An 18,368-nucleotide genomic window follows, 5' to 3' on the forward strand; every position below is an offset into this window, starting at 1 on the left:
GCTGATATGAAAATATTCCTGATTACCTTCAACAATCCCATTTTTCCCCAAGATCTCTACTCATTTTGGCTACTCATGCCAAATCCCAACCACCGTTTTATTAAAAACCTTTCTATTAAATACCTTGAACTTAAATCCAATATTCCTTTAATAAACTTATATGTAGAGTGCTTGTCATATTGGCCCACATCACAAATATTTAATGATTTTTTTTTTAGTTTAAAAATTATGTAACATTTTTTTATCTAAAGTGAAAAATGAAAGTGTTAGTCACTCAGTCATGTCAGACTCGGCAACGCCATGGGCTTAGCCCATCAAGCTCCTCTGTCCATGGAATTCTCCAGCAAGAATACTGGAGTGGGTAGCCACTCCCTTCTTCCAGACCCAGGGATTGAACCCAGTTCTCCTGCATTGCAGGCAGATTCTTTACTGTCTGAGCCACCAGGGAAGCCCTTTTTATCTAAAGTTAACATCAACCTCTTCAAAATTCGTTCAGCTAGTTATCCATGCTACCAGCTATGCATCCATTCATCTATTCAATCATGCTGTCAGTCAGAAATGCTTCTTGAGCGCTAAATACAAGTCAGAACCTTGTGAATAAGACACAGTCCCTGCCTCGTGGGTGATTATTGTCGAGTACGCAGATCTCAACTGTGAGGTCTGTGAGGATTTTCAAAAATGCATACACCTGGATCTGATCCCAGAAATTCTTATTCAGATTGTTTAATGTACGATTCAGTTATTTGAAATTTAAAACAAACAAATCAGATGATCTTGGTGTATTTACAAACCAAAATAAGAAATATTGGCTTATTAATCTCATATCACGAACTTATATTATAATTCCCATGTTTTCCATTATGATAGGTAAAATGTGGAATGGCTTCAAGAATTTTCAAGGATCATAAACTAAGGGAAAAAAGTGAAAAACAGCTGATATTAACACAGACGTTCTTCTTCTATCTACACTGATGTTTTCACACTACTTGCTCTATCAGAATGCTTTTTCTTTTTGCCAGAAAATCAAACTAAAACCTGATCAGTCTGTGTAAAACTACAAATTTTTACAGTATACAAAAATATAAAAATGCTAGATGACATCATAGAAAGCAATAAGCAAATATTGAGATCACTGGAAATGCTATAGAACAAATAAGCTTTTTTCAATAAATAAACTGAATGAAAAAATATGGAGGGAAATCCTATATTCTGAAAGAGACTTAAGAGGCCTGTCTAGCCATTACAATATATGAACCTCATATGGATACTAGTTTAAAAAACAAACTATTAAAAATACAAAGCCATCAGGCAACTTTGGCTATTGACTTATCTGATGTTATTAAAGAGCTTTTACTAACTTCTTTAAGTCTAAAGTGGTATTTTTTAAAGTTTTAATTTTACTAGAGATGCCTATTAAAATATTCATAAAAGAAATTTTATCATGCCAGGAATTTACTTTAAAATAATCTGAGTGGAGAATTGTTGTAGGTATATATAAAATAGAACTGGCCATGGTTTGATAACTGTGGAAGGTAGAGAATGTGGACTTCTATTTTTGTTATATATTTGACACTTACCTTAATACAATCCTGAGAAACAATGCTGCTACATATGCTGCCTGGAAGGAGGGTAAAATCTGCTTGAATCTCGGGCCATGGGCAGTGCACAGCCCTAGAGTATCAGAGCAGAGTCTGAAATTTAATTTTTTGAGTGGTACAGTTTGCAAGCAGGGCCAAGTATGAATCTTTGCTTCCCTTCCTGTCTTCTCCACTTTCATCCCCAAATTGCTCAAGCCAGAAGTTGGCATTTCATTCATGACGTTCAGTGCCATCTCCCTCAGTTCCCACTCCTATCACTTCATCACTTCCTAAGACCTTTCACCTTAATCTCCAAATATCGTCTGATGCTTTGAGAGTTGTGAGACTTTCCTCCCCATCTCTATTGCCACTTCTTTTTTCCAGAAATACTGTGCATCCTAACTGGTTTATCTTTCTCTAATGTTGAACTTTTGAACATGCAAGTTTGGCTATATCACATCCCTACTTCAAACCTTATAAAGACTCATTACTGTTTATACAAACAAATCTTAAAATTTTATTAAAATATATGGGGTACTACACAAGGTCCCTGACCAACTCTTTTATCTTGAGTCTTGCTCAGTGTGTCCCAAACTTTCCATCAGTGGTAAAAGAGAGGCATTTGAACCTTCTGTCCTCATGGTCCACAATCATCTATCCAAAGTGGTAGGTTGTCCAAATTCTACATTGCTGACAACATCCATGTTATTTTGTATGTAAATCTGCAATGCCCTTCCATTGTGTGGGAGATATACTTCCCTGCTTTCTATCGATTTGTCTATATAACTTCCTTCAACCAATAAAATGGGGTAAAAATGATAGTACCGTTTTGAGGCTCAGTTCCAGACGTGTATTCTTTTTTGTGCTCTTGTGCACACCACAAGGAGAACACGCCTAGGATGATCTGCTGTTCCCAGGAGGAGGAGGAAGGGTCAGTGGGTACAGAATCTCCTTGTATACAGTCTTTATCAGCAAACCTTTGGACAGCCCTCAGACCTAAGTGATAAATTGAAGTCTTAGTGATGTTTGCTGTTTTTATTATATAGCCATTTATTAATAGCATTGTCATGCCTGTGATTGACTTATCACCTTGCAAAGTAAGGTGATTTACTAATTCCTACAAATTCCCTGATTTACTAATTCCTACCATGCCTCATAACCTCAGTAAAGTGAAGCGAAAGTCGCTCAGTCGTGTCCGACTCTTTGCAAGCCCATGGACTATACAGACCTTGGAATTCTCTTGGCCAGAATACTGGAGTGGGTCGCGGTTCCCTTATCCAGGGGATCTTCCCAATCCAGGGATCAAACCCAGGTCTTCCGCATTGCAGGCAGATTCTTTACTAGCTGAGCCATGAGGGAAGTCCTCTGGTGAAAAAGCGTAAGTGTGTTATCCAGCTCTGGATCTATGGCTGGGAAGTTGCTTGATCTAGGATAGTCACATAGTCACTTTATCTCAGAGACACAGGTTCCTTAATTGAATGAGAATTGAAAAATCCCTCTTCTCTCCTTCAAGTGAGAATAAAGTAAGAATATGAAAAAGGGCTTTACAAAATATGAAGCATCTGTGCTCTCTGGATCCAAAGATGTTCTCCCTCCTCTGCCTTACGGGAGCTCGGTCACCAGCCCAACCCTCTGAACATTTGCTCCATTTCCAAAGATGGACAACCTGTCTGGATGTGGATCAGATCTTAGAAACTCTGAATCACTGTGTCTACTAAAGAGTTTTGCAGACCTGAGTGGTATCCAATTTCATAATTGCTAGAGTGACTCAATCATCTTCAAATATCTGGTTTCAGCAGGCAGAGAACCTGCGAGCTGAGCAGGCTTTACCCACCATGTCATCACCACCATCAGGCTGAACCCTCAGGTAAGCCCTCTCAAGTTCCCAAGTGCTATAGAAATCTGGAGCAAATAAGCTAATAGGTGGAGTCTTTGCCTTTTCTAATTTTGCTTTGCTAAATTAATTTTCTTGGGTACATAGAAGGGAGGAGGGGGGAACCTCAGCTCTGTGGAACTATGATTTAAAAGGGAGTTAGTACACCTTCTTCATTTTCTAAATTACACCTTGTTGTGTATGTGTTTATATTTATGTATGTGTGTGTACATGGAAGGGAGGTGGATGTTTGGTTGTGAATGGGGCGAATAAAAGAAATAAAATGGAAAATCTGCTTGTATTTTCTTCTTTTTACTAATATCAGGAATTTTAGTCTAGGGAATAGCTCAAAAGTATTTTAAATTTATCACATGTTCCCTAGTTACTCACATATCTCAGAAAGAATGAGCAAGATATTCTGCTTAACTTTCAAACCTTAATTTTTTTCTCCCTATCTCCATCATTATCTCTACTATATGTACACATACCCACACACTTTTTTTGATTACTTATCCTTCAAGTTTTAATTTGGACACTGGTAGTAAATGGTTAAGAGTTCAAGCTCTAGAGATAGACCTCCTGATAGCAAATACCCAGGTGGCGATACTGGTAAAGAACCCATCTGCCAATGGAGAAGACAAGAGATGCAAGTTCAATCCCTGGCTTGGGAAGATCCCCTGGAGGAGGGCATGGTAACCCACTCCAGGATTCTTGCCTGGAGAATCCCATGGGCAGAGGAGCCTGTTGGGCTATGATCCATAGGGTCACAAAGAGACACAACCGAGGCGACTTAGCATGCCCACACTTAACCTCTTGGTCAAGCAGTGTTTTCACATGCAAAATAAGGTAATCATAGTAGAATCTACCTTATAAATTATGAGAATGAAATGACTCAATATATAAATATAATAAATGATTAGCAAATAGAACTACCTAAGTGTTCACTGTTGTTATTAGGTATCATTTCCCTGGAAATATTCCCAGTCTCTATTATGATCTTTAGTAGAGACAACTTTCATTCTTCCACAGCACTCATTTTCTTATTTCCTATTAGACTGAAATCAGTGGGGGAGGAGGAACCTAAAATATACTAATATTTTACATCAAAATCAGCATAGTGCTTGTCACTTAATAGGCACTAAGCATTTTGTGAATAGGTGACTATGTAAGTGGGATCATAAGATTAGGAGAGATCTTGAAGGTCACCTCCTCCAACCTTGTTCTTTACATTATCCCTTCATACCTTGTCTTACAGTTTGAACAGCTCTAGTAACTGGGACCTTAATGCCCATCAAATATATCCCTGAACAGCTCTAATTCTGTTAACAGAATCCAAGCTCGGCCTTTTGCCGCACTACCAACCAATAATTGGGAGACGAGGTGTTGAGGCAAAAATTAGAAACTTTATTTGGAAAGCTGGGTATCCGAGAAGATGGTGGACTGGAGTCCTAGAGTACCATCTTACCTAGGTCTGGATGCTAGCTTCTTTTATAGAACAGAGAGAGGTAATCACTTTCTACATGACTTCAACTCAAAAAACATCACATATTTCCTCTTTGGGTGTCTCACTATTTATTTCAGTAGTGAACATAGCAGTACAACAAATACTTCCAAAAGTATGTTCTAGGGAATGGTATCCCCACAGATTCTAGGAGATATAGCCAAAAATGTAAAAGTTACAGTAAGTTTGGGAAATACAGTGATACATATTAAATTGTATGTTTTCCATAAGATTTCTTAGCATTGTTAATGTTCTAATGTGCTTTGTGTATGTCTAAAGCTCTTGCAATGTGCAGCCTGTCTTAAAATTATTTGAACAAATAAATGATTCCTTTTCCTAGGGTATCTTATATGACTTCCTTTCCATGGAAACCACATTTAGGGATACTGAATCAATATTGGTATAAACTGTCGATTAGATATTCTCATGTCTTATTTTTTTAATTCCATTCTTTTTTTGAAAAAATGAACATTTAATTTTAGTGTAACAGAATTGTTAAGATAGTAGAGAGAACTCTTGTATATTGTACACCTAGATTCTCCTCTTAATATCTTGCACCACTATGGCATATCTGTCACAATTATCACACCAATATTGCTTATATTGTTATTAAAGTCTGTTCTTTATTCATATTTCCTTAGCTTTTCCTCCTTGTTCTCTTGGTTTCTTTGCTTCAGGATGGAATCACATTACAGGATATCACATTACAGCAGCCTTGATCTCCTTAGGCTCCTTGTTGTGACAGTATCTCAGATTTTCCATGTTTTTGATGAACTTCACAGTTTTTGTAGAGTTCTGGCCAAGTGTGTTGTAGAATTCTATCTCAGTTGGGATTTAGCTAGTGCGTTTTCTCATGATTAGACTGAGGCAGTGTTCATGTCAAGGGTACATATTATTAACATGTCATGTCACTTGGATCACTGAGTTTGAGGTAATATTTGTAGGTTTCATCACTGTAAAGTTACTGTTTTTTCTTTCCTTTACATACTTAAGTCATAAAGAGTTATGTTCCACTACATTAAAGGCAGCTTATTACATAAACTATTAGTAATTTTTCTATATGGAATTTTTATTATTCCCCATATATTATTCATTCAGTTATTTATATCAGTATGGTCTCATAATGCAACACCAGTTTACTTTAGCCAGATAGTCCAGTGTTGATTATCGGTAGCTCTGATGGTTGGGTCTGTAGCCCTGTGACAGAACCCTGTCATTGTGTGGGGGTGTGGACTGTGGGGCAGCTGGGGCGTGGGTATGTGTGGCGTGTTTCAGGGCTCTCTTACTCTCTAGCACCGCAGGATGCTGTGCGCATCCTGTGTATTTCCTGTACTTCTAGGTGTACTCCTTGCAGCTGAGGCACTTTGGGCTCACCTTCTGTATTCCCCTGTCCTTGTCTTAGAATCAGGTATTTCTCTAAGGAATATGAGAAACAAAGGTCTAAATGATATGGAAATATATGTGTATATGTACTAATTTATTTAGTCATGTATTTCTATTAATATTTCTAACAGTAATTCCTATGTTAATAATGTGTGCTCCGTGACTCAATCGTGTCAGACTCTTTGCAACCCTATGGATGGTAGCCTGCCAGGTTTCCCTGTTCAAGGAATTTTCCAGGCAAGAATACTGAGGTGGGTTGCCATTTCCTATTCCATGGGATCTCCCCGACCCAGGGTTCTAGCCTGCATATCTTGCATCTCCTGCATTGGCAGGTGGACTGTTCACCACTGCGCCACCCGGGAAGCCCCCAGCGTCAAAAACAGTAAGTTAAATACGAGTTCATAATGCTGTCTGAAATTCTAAGTCATTACTATATGAATCATTCTAGTCTTCTCCTCTGGCTTATCTGTAACCTAGTATCTGAACAGTGGGTAACCTGATTCTAACCATTTGTTATTCATAAATGTAAGTGGGGGAGGGTGGTGGCAAGGTGACTTGAGGCTTGCTTCAGAGGCCCCTTTTTCTAAAGAACTTGCATTTCTGATACTATCTCCTCCAATGATGATCTGAAGTGTTCTCCGTAATTACTGTTTTGACCCAAACTATTTTGAAATCAAATACCTCCAAATATATACGGGGTGTCTTGTGAAGAAGAACTCTTGCTTATTGAATGCCTATTTAGTGACAACACTTTATTAGGAAGTTTGCTTTAATTAACACAAGTAATATTCAAGTGGAATCAAGATTGCTGGGAGAAATATCAGTAACCTCAGATATGCAGATGACACCACCCTTATGGCAGAAAGCGAAGAAAAACTAAAGAGCCTCTTAATGAAAGTGAAAGAGGAGAGTGACAAATTTGGCATAAAACTCAACATTCAGAAAACTAAGATCATGGCATCCGATCCCATCACTTCATGGGAAATAGATGGGGAAACAGTGGAAACAGTGGCAGACTTTATTTTTGGGGGCTCCAAAATCACTGCAGATGGTGACTGAAGCCATGAAATTAAGATGTTTACTCCTTGGAAGGAAAGTTATGACCAACCTAGATAGCATATTAAAAAGCAGAGACATTGCTTTGCTAACAAAGGTCCGCCTAGTGAAGGCTATGGTTTTTCCAGTAGTCATGTATGAATGTGAGAGTTGGGCTATAAAGAAACCTAAACACTGAAGAATTGATCCTTTTGAACTGTGCTGTTGGAAAAGACTCTTGGGAGTCCCTTGTACTGCAAGGAGATCCAACCAGTCCATCCTAAAGAAAATCAGTCCTGGATGTTCATTGGAAAGACTGATGCTGAAACTGAAACTCCAATACTTTGGTCACCTGATGCAAAGAACTGACTCATTTGAAAAGACCCTGATGATGGGAAAGATTGAAAGCAGGAGAAGAAGGGGACAACAGAGGATGAGATGGTTGGATGGCATCACCAACTCAATGGACATGAGTTTGGGTAAACTCCAGGAGTTGGTGATGGACAGGGAGGCCTGGCGTTCTGAAGTCCATGGGGCGCAAAGAGTTGGACACAACTGAGCAACTGAACTGAACTGAATATTCAAGTGTCTATGAGGAATGAAACTTCACTATGCTCTTTTACAAATGAAGAAGTATAGGTTTATAAACATGAGGTAAATTGCTTCAACTGATGTAGTGACAAAGTAGCAGGGCAGAGATACAGTGCATACAGTCTCATTTCAATGTAACTTTGCATTGATCAGCCATTGGAGTGCCTGCCAGATTCTTTAGACAATAAAACTGTGTGCCTTTATCATTGCATCATCGTATTTGATCTCTCCTGAAGACTTTTTCAGCATACAAATTGTTTTATTCAAAACTTACCAACTGTGTGACCTAGACTATAGTGGCAACTCAGTAGATATTTATTGAGTACATGAATATCAAGCTCATGTAATTATAGTTGACCCTCGAACAACACAGATTTGAACTGCTAAGGTTCCCTTACACATTATTTTTTAATAGTAAATGCTGCAATAATACTTGATTTATGGTTCGTTGAATTTGTGTTTATGGAGGGCCTGCTATAAATTATACTTGGATTTTCAGCTGCATGGAAGGTCAGTGACCCTAAATCCCCATGTTGTTTAAGGATCAACAATATTTGGATTTTGCTCCTAAAACATGTTTTGCTCTAGACATCTTGGCCCTCCTGATGTCCTTCAGAAAACCAAGCTTGCAACTTCTTCAGAACCACTGCATTTTTTGTTCTCACCAATCTTGTGTTCCCTTGTGCTTCTGGCTCTGGCATTGGTATTTAATATTATCAGACATTGGGTCAGACCATGGTATTTATCCAGGGGTCCTAACTCTTCTTTCACCACCTGCTTTAGATTCAACTGTTAAGTATGTTTGTTCCACCACAAGAACTTAGATTTCCTAGTAGCCCATCTTCTCTCTCAGTGAATGGTAAAACTTTATTTGGTTTCCAATCTCCTCTATAGATTTAGTCACAGGTATCAAAACACTGAGGTGAGTATAAGAACACTTTGCCAGAACTCTAAGACAATTCTCAGGCAAACTCAGCAGTTGAGTGTCAGAACATCAGAGGAAGCTTGGCCAATCAGTAAGTTTCCAAGGAGATTCCATGTCAGTGTTATCCTTGAAACCCTTGAGAGAGAGAAGAGCTAAGCTTTTTTTCCTGCATAAATAGTATTATGGACTCTATGGGAGAGGGCGAGGGCGGGATGATATGGGAGAATGGCATGGAAGCATGTAAATTATCATATGTGAAATGAATCGCCAGTCCAGGTTCAATGCATGATACAGGGTGCTCGGGGCTGGTGCACCGGGATGACCCGGAGGCATGGGATGGGGAGGGAGGTGGAAGGAGAGTTCTGGAAGGGGAAAACATGTACACCCATGGTGGATTCATGTCAATGTATGGCAAAACAAATAAACAATAATAATAATAATAATTAAAAATAAAAATATAATTTAAAATGTATTTTAAGATTTAGCATGAAAAAAATATTTTGTTTTCAATCACAAGGAATCATTTTAGTTGACTTGACATCACTTACTGAATAATATGAGCTGAAGGGATAAAGTGGGAAACACAGCTTCACTTAATATAGTCCTTTCCCCCTTTGCTCCCCTTGCCTCGAGATAGCACATTAATCAACTTCAGTTGACTGTCTGTTCATTCTTCTCTTTAATAATACCTGTACCAAATGTGAGATGATGCATGTGTTTAATTCCAAGAAGAGATGACTCCAGATACAGAGTTCATGGGAGAAAGGATGCAATTACAAAAGTGTAGTCAAATGAGGCTGAGGTGGGTGTGAGGGTGCCAAAGTTTTATTTCTTTTGTTTTAGCTGATTTCTTAGACATCTTGGAACATCAGTTGTCAACTAAGAGAGCCTGAATAAGCCTTGGAGAAAACTTCATCCAGACCCTGATTTTTACAAGTGAGAAACTGAGGCCCAGAGAGATAAGTGATAGTATCAGCCTCAGGGACTCACATCTGATTTTTCTGCCAGCAAACAATGCACTGAATCATGTCATTTGTGTGAAATAACAGCATTCTATCAATACTTAGGATCTATTTTCTCAGCATATAATCTTTGCCCAATTTCTTGTCATTTGGCCTATCCTTTATTGAAAATGCTCTTAGGTTAATGACAAATTCATAGTCACAAAAGTCATTCATATTTTTTTAACATTCTGAACTATTTACACAGTAGACACAGTTTTCATGATAGCAGTTTCTTGTCTAACAATCAACTACCTCAGTTTTTTGTTTTTTGTATTTTTTAACTACTTTGGAACTGGCTGTACTTACATTTCCTATCTTGTATATTCAGTAGTGAGCCAGCAAATGTTTAACAACTCTGGTTCCCTGGGATGGTGAGGGAAAGGGGGCTTGATCATACTATGTGCTGGTGTCTATTGTTTAAATATTTCCAATACAGTCAAGTTCAAGGTTTTTTTTTGTTGTTTAGCCACTAAGTTGTATTCGACTCTGAGGACCCATGCACTATAGCCTGCCAGCCTTCTCCATTCATTGAATTTCCCAGGCAAGAATATTGGACATTGCCATTTCCTACTCCAAGGGATCTTCCTGATCCAGGGATAGAACCCACATCTCCTGCATCTCCTGCATTGGCAAGCAGATTCTTTACCACTGAGCTGCTAGGGAAGCTTCTAGTTCAAGTTACCAGTGTAATAAGTCAGTGAATTTGGAGTTAATAAGGAGTCCACAAGACCCATTCAGGCAAGTCTGGGCAAGCTAGATCCAGCACATAACTACAGTCACCCTCCAGATGTAGTCTTTAGATCGCTCATGTTTCCCTCTGGGCAAATTCATCCATACTTATTATTTACATACATAGTATAGAAATGACGACTGCAGATTTTACTCCAGTTCATAATTTCTCTCTAGTTTCCACTCAGCATTTCTACCCACTCTCTGCTGTAACCTTAAGTTGTATTTTCATGAGAGTCACTCAAATTTTTATCCTCCTCAACAATCCTGTCCCTTCTAATTTGCCATTTTCGGCATCTCAAACTTTCTGACCAGCGAAGTTCAAGATACTCTCTCCACTCTTTTTATTTATACTTGCCTCCACATCTAACCAGTACCTGAGCCCTATTAAATATATACACATATTAATTGATGCATTTAAACTCTCATTTCCTCAACTTACAAGCCCCAGATTGTTTTCATCACTGAAATGGAGTCTGAAGTATTCTCCTGCCTCAAATATCTCCTTTGGCAAATGTGCCATACACATGTAGTATGAGAAAATTTTTCTAAACGTAAGAACTTTCCATTTTCCACCATTAAGTCACTTCTCATGGAAAGTATCCCCTCAGATATTGTATGATGGACTCACATCTGTGGGTGAGAATTCTGACCTATTTTGGCTGAGTTCTCTGCTCAGGGTATCACAAATCTACTCAAAATGTCACTCAAGCTGAATGCGATACTGGAAATTGGAGAAAAACAAAACAAGACAAACCGGTTTTGATGCCTATTCTTCTTTTTGACCGAATTCAGTTCTTTGTGGTTGTGGGACTGAGGTCTGTACTTGCTGGCTATCAATCTAGGGTTTCTTTCAGCTTTCAGGTGCTGCCTGCATGCCTTACCACCTGACCGATTCCTGCTTTAAGCCGACAAAAGTGTGTCAAATCATTCTCATGCTTCAAAATCACTGACATCTGCCATCAGCCAGCATAAACTCTTTTCTCTTAAAGGGATCGTGTGATTAAATCAGGCCCATATGGATAACCTGTCTATCTTGAAGTCAGCTAATTTGGGGACCTTCAGTTCAGTTCAGTCACTCAGTCGTGTCCGACTCTTTGCGACCCCATGAATTGCAGCACGCCAGGCCTCTCTGTCCATCACTAACTCCCGGAGTCTACCGAAACCCATGTCCATCGAGTTGGTGATACCATCCAACCATCTCATCCTCTGTCGTCCCCTTCTCCTCCTGTCCCCAATCCTACCCAGCATTAGGGTCTTTTCCAATGAGTCAACTCTTCACATGAGGTGGCCAAAGTATTGCAGTTTCAGCTTCAACATCAGACCTTCCAATGAACACCCAGGATTGATCTCTTTTAGGATGGATTGATTGGATCTCCTTGCAGACCAAGGGACTCTCAAGAGTCTTCTCCAACACCACAGTTCAAAAGCATCAATTCTTCGGCGCTCAGCTTTCTTCACCGTCCAACTCTCACATCCATACATGACCACTGGAAAAACCATAGCCTTGACTAGACGGACTTTTGTTGGCAAAGTAATGTCTCTGGTTTTAAATATGCTATCTAGGTTGGCCATAACCTTCCTTCCAAGGAGTAAGCGTCTTTTCATTTCATGGCTGCAGTCACCATCAGCAGTGATTCTGGAGCCCAAAAAAATTAAGTCTGACACTGTTTCCCCATCTATTTCCCATGAAGTGATGGGACCAGATACCATGATCTTAGTTTTCTGAACATTGAGTTTTAAGCCAACTTTTTCACTCTCCTCTTTCACCTTCATCAAGAGGCTCTTTAGTTCTTCTTCACTTTCTGCCATAAGGGTGGTGTCATCCGCATATCTGAGGTTATTGATATTTCTCCCGGCAATCTTGATTCCAGCTTGTGTTTCTTCCAGCCCAGCGTTTCTCATGATGTACTCTGCAAAGAAGTTAAATAAGCAGGGTGACAATATACAGCCTTGACGTACTTCTTTTCCTATTTGGAACCAGTCTGTCATTCCATGTCCAGTTCTAACTGTTGCTTCCTGACCTGCATACAGGTTTCTGAAGAGACAGGTCAGATGGTCTGGTATTCCCATCTCTTTAAGACTTTTCCACAGTTTATTGTGATCCACACAGTCAAAGGCTTTGGCATAGTCAATAATGCAGAAATAGATGTTTTCTGGAACTCTCTTGCTTTTTCGATGATCCAGAGGATATTGGCAATTTGATCTCTGGTTCCTCTGCCTTTTCTAAAACCAGCTTGAACATCTGGAAGTTCACGGTTCACGTATTGCTGAAGCCTGGCTTGGAGAATTTTGAGCATTACTTTACTAGCATGTGAGATGAGTGCAATTGTGCGGTAGTTTGAACATTCTTTGGCATTGCCTTTCTTTGGCATTGGAACAAAAACTGACCTTTTCCAGTCCTAAGGCCACTGCTGAGTTTTCCAAATTTGCTGGCATATCGAGTGCAGCACTTTCACAGCATCACCTTTGAGGATTTGAAATAGCTCAACTGGAATTCCATCACCTCCACTAGCTTTGTTTGTAGTGATGCTTTCTAAGGCCCACTTGACTTCACATTCCAGGATGTCTGGCTCTAGGTGAGTGATCACACCATCGTGATTATCTGGGTCGTGAAGATCTTTTTTGTGTAGTTCTTCTGTGTATTCTTGCCACCTCTTCTTAATATCTTCTGCTTCTGTTAGGTCCATACCATTTCTGTCCTTTATCGAGACTATCTTTGCATGAAATGTTCCTTTGGTATCTCTAATTTTCTTGATTATTAAGTCATTAAATGCTTGATGATGACAAGAAAAAAGTGTTTGGAATCTTTTTTCTTCCACTGTTCATAGAAAGTTTTCCCATATTTTTATACAAAATTGGCCTCAAGCAGGGTAGGAATTAGCTACATTTTCCTTTTCCCCCCATTTTTTTTTGTGTAAATTTTCAAATTTACACAAAACTATGGATAGTATAATGAACCTTAATATACCCATAATTCACCTTCAGTAATTACAAGATTTTTGGCAGTCTTGTCTCTCCCAAGTCAGTCTGTCCCATCAGGAAGCTTTCATAAGCCTCTTATCCTTATCTGTCAGAGTGCAGACAGAATGAAAACCACAGTAACAGAAAACTAACCAAAGTGATCACATGGGCCACAGCCTTGTCTAACTCAATGAAACTATGAGCCATGCCATGTAGGGACACCCAAGACGGACGGTCATGGTGAAGAGTTCTGACAAAACATCGTCCACTGGAAAAGGGAATGGCAAACCACTTCAGTATTCTTGCCTTGAGAACCCCATGAACAATATGAAAAGGCAAAAAGATATGACACTGAAAGATGAACTCCCCAGGTTGGTAGGTGCCCAATGTGCTCCTGGAGAAGAGTGGAGAAATGACTCCAGAAAAAATGAAGAGTTGGAGCCAAAGCAAGAACAACACCCAGTTAGGGATGTGACTGGTGATGGAAGTAAAGTCCGACGCTATAAAGAATAATATTGCATAGGTACCAGGAATGTTAGGTCTATGAATCAAGGTAAATTGGAAGTGGTCAAACAGGTGATAGCAAGAGTGAACATTGACTTTTTAGGAATCAGTGAACTAAAATGGACTGGAATGGGTGAATTTAACTCAGATGACCATTATATCTACTACTGTGGGCAAGACTCCCTTAGAAGAAATGGAGTGGCCCTCATAGTCAACAAAGAGTCAGAAATGCAGTGTTTGGTTGCAATCTCAAAAATGGCAGAATGATCTCTCTTTGTTACCAAGGCAAACGATTCAATGTCACAGTATTCCAAGTCTATGCCCCAACCACTAATGCCAGAGAAGCTGACGTTGAATAGTTCTATGATGACTTACAAGAACTTCTAGAACTAGCACCCAAAAAAGATGTCCTTTCATCATACAGAACTGGAATGCAAAGGTAGGAAGTCAAGAAATAACTGGAGTAACAGACAAGTATGGCCTTGGAGTACAAACTGAAGCAGGGCAAAGGCTAACAGAGTTTTGCCAAGACCACACACTGGTCATAGCAAAACACCCACTTCCAACAACACAAGAGAAGACTCTACACGTGACCATGAACAGGTGGTCAATACCAAAATCAGACTGATTATATTCTTTGCAGCCGAAGATGGAGAAGCTCTATACAGTCAGCAAAAACAAGACAGGGAGCTGACTGTGGCTCAGATCATGAATTTCTTATTGCCAAATTCAGACTTAAATTGAAGAAAGTAGGGAAACCTACTAGACCATTCAGGCATGACCTAAATCAAATCCCTTACGATTATACAGTGGAAGTGACAAATAGATTCAAGGAATTAGATCTGATAGATAGAGTGCCTGAAGAAATATGGATGGAGGTTCGTGACATTGTACAGGAGGCAGTGATCAAGACTGTTCCTAAGAAAAAGAAATGCAAAAAGGTGAAATGGTTGTCTGAGGAGGCCTTACGAATAGCTGAGAAAAGAAGAGAAGTGAAAAGCAAAGGAGAAAAGGAAAGATATACTCATCTGAATGCAGAGTTCCAAAAAATAGCAAGGAGAGATAAGAAAGTCTTCCTCAGTGATCAGTGCAAAGATAGAGGAAAACAGTAGAATGGGAAAGAATAGAGATCTCTTTAAGAAAATTAGTGAGACCAAGGGAACATTTCATGCAAAGATGGGCTCAATAAAGGACAGAAATGGTATGGACCTAACAGAAGCAGAAGATATTAAGAAGAGTTTGTAAGAATACACAGACAAACTATTAAAAAAAAAAGATCTTAATGGCCAGATAACAACAGTGGTGTGATCACTCACCTAGAGCCAGACATCTTGGAATCCAAACTCAAGTGGGCCTTAGGAAATATCACTACCAACAAAAATAGTGCAGGTGATGGAATTCTAGCTGAGCTATTTCAAATCCTAAAAGATCATCCTGTTAAAGTGTTGCACTCAGTATGCCAGCACATTTTGGAAAACTCATCAGGGGCCACAGGACTGGAAAAGGTCAGTTTTCATTCCAATCCCAAAGAAAGGCAATGCCAAAGAATAACTACTGCACAATTGCATTCATCTCATATGCTGCCGTCAATGGGGTCGCACAGAGTCGGATATGACTGAAGCAACTTAGCAGCAGCAGCAGCAAACGCCAGCAAAGCGGTGCTCAAAATTCTCCAATTGAGGCTTCAACAGTACATGAGCCAAAAACTTCCAGATGTTCAAGCTGAATTTAGAAGAGGCCGAGGAACCAGAGATCAAATTGCCAACATCCGTTGGATCATCAAAAAAGCTAGAGAGGTCCAGAAAAATGTCTACTTCTGCTTTATTGACTACACCAAAACCTTTGATAACGTGGATCAAAACAAACTGTGGAGAATTCTTCAAGAAATGGGAATACCAGGCCACCTGACTTGCCTCCTGAGAAATCTGTATGCAGATCAAGAAGCAACAGTTAGAACCGGACATGGAACAATGGGTTGGTTCCAAATTGGGAAAGGAGTACGTCAAGGCTGTGTATTGTCACCCTGCTTATTCAACTTATACGCGAAGTGCATCATGTGAAATGCCAAGTTGGATGAAGCACAAGCTGGAATCAAGATTTCCAGGAGAAGTATCAATAACCTCAGATATGCAGATGAAACCACCCTTATGGCAGAAGGCAAAGAGGAACTGAAGAGCCTCTTGATGAAAGTGAAAGAGCAGAGTGAAAATTCTGGCTTAAATCTCAGTAATCAAAAACCTAAGATCATGGCCTCCAGTCCCATCTCTTCATTGCAAAGAGCTGGGTAAAGAATGGAAGCAGTGACAGACTCTATTTTCTTGGTCTCCAAAATCACTGCAGATGATGACTGCAGCCATGAAATTAAAGGACTCTTGCTCCTTGTAAGTAAAGCTATGATCAAACTAGACAGCATATTAAAAAGCAGAGACATTACTTTGCTGACAAAGGTCTGTCTAGTCAAAGCTATGGTTTTTCCAGTAGTCGTGTATGGATGTGACAGTTGGACCGTGAAGAAAGCTGATCGCTGAAGAAGTGATTCTTCTGAACTCTCGTGTTGGAGAAGACTTTGAGCGTCCCTTGGACTGCCAGGAGATCAAACCAGTCAATCCTAAAGGAAATCAGTCCTGAATATTCATTGGAAGGACTGATGCTGAAGCTGAAGCTCTTACTTTTGCCACCTGATGGAAAGGACTGACTAATTAGAAAAGACCCTTATTTTGGGAAAGATTGAAAGCGGGAGAAGGGGACGACAGAGGATGAGATGGTTGGATGGCATCACGGACTTGATGGACATGAGTTTGAGTAGGCTTCAGGAGTTGGTGATGGATAGGGAAGGCTGACATGCCGCATTCCATAGGGTCATTATTTGTGACTATAGTCAGAGATGACTGAGCCACTAAACTGAACTGAACTGCCAGTCCTCAGTCATCTAAAGTTTTTACTTTTTTCTAAATTATTAGAAATCAAATCCTGAGCATCAAGTCACTTCTTTTGTAAATAATTTGCTACTTTTTTTTCTAAGTAACAAAAATGAGTTCTTTTTCAGTATCTTTACATATTATCTAACACCCAATCCACAATCAAATGTCCTAATTGTTGATATTTTGACTCAGGATATAAATAAGCTCTAAGGATTGCATTTATTATATTTTTATAGTTGAGACTCATTCATTTGTTCCATATACAATCACAGCTTGGAAATTAGACTTTTCCGTACATCTGCTTTATCTATCATGTTTCTTTCTTCACTGTGTTGTCATTGCTCCTAGACTTTTAGGTAAATAATACTAGAAGTATTTAAAGAGAAAAAAGTATTATGAATTCATATATTTCCAATTCAAATGAAAAATTAAAGGTTTTCCATAGCTTCTTTGATTTTTATGTATATCATATATTTATTACATTGACAATCTTGATTCTTAATGAAATTTATATGATTTGCATATATGTATACATATGCATACATGTATATACATATGTTATATAAATCACTTAACACAGTATCAATTTTAGTGCTAATAAGACTGTAGAATGTGATTTAAATACTTAAATGTGGATTTAATTTATTTTGTCCTTAGAATATATACCATCAGGGATAAAATATATGAACATTATTTTATAAAATCAATAAAGGTAACTTTCATCCTCTGTTGGAGTGTAACAAATTTAATAAGCAGTTCGCTTCATTTGTTATAATGTGTTTTTAATGAAAAGATGCTCAACACCACTCATTATTAGAGAAATGCAAATCAAAACTACAATGAGATATCACCTCACACTGGTCAGAATGGCCATCATCAAAAAGTCTACAAAAATAAAAGCTGGAGAGGATGTGGAGAAAAAGGGAACCCTCCTGCCCTGTTGGTGAGAATGTAAACTGATACAGCCACTATAGAAAATGGTATGAAGAGTCCTTAAAAAGCTAGGAGTAAAGCCGCCATATGACCCAGCAATCCCACCCCTAGGCATATACCCTGAGGAAACCAAAATTGAAAAAGACACATGTACCTCAATATCCATTGCAGCATTATTTACAATAGCTAGAACATGGAAACACTTAGATGTCCACTGACAGATGATGAATGGATAAAGAAATGTTGGTACATATACACAATGGAATAGTACTCAGCCATAAGAAGTATCACATTTGAGTCATTTCTAATGAGGTGGATGAACCTAGAGCCTATTATACAGAGTGAAGTGAGTCAGAAAGAGAAAGATAAATATCATATACTAAGGCATATATATGGAACCTAGAAAGATGGTGCCAAAGAATTTCTTT

General features: G+C 39.0%; 1 long non-coding RNA gene across 1 annotated transcript in view; it reads left to right on the plus strand.

Annotated features, from left to right (window-relative positions):
• Window positions 1-18,368, plus strand: part of LOC145540850 (uncharacterized) — a 182,882-nt gene that overhangs the window by 31,361 nt on the left and 133,153 nt on the right. The gene's annotated exons all lie outside the window — the stretch shown is intronic.

Source organism: Giraffa tippelskirchi, chromosome 1 (genome assembly GCF_054371585.1).
Source record: "Giraffa tippelskirchi isolate mGirTip1 chromosome 1, T2T-mGirTip1v1.2.pri, whole genome shotgun sequence".
Taxonomy (NCBI): domain Eukaryota; kingdom Metazoa; phylum Chordata; class Mammalia; order Artiodactyla; family Giraffidae; genus Giraffa; species Giraffa tippelskirchi.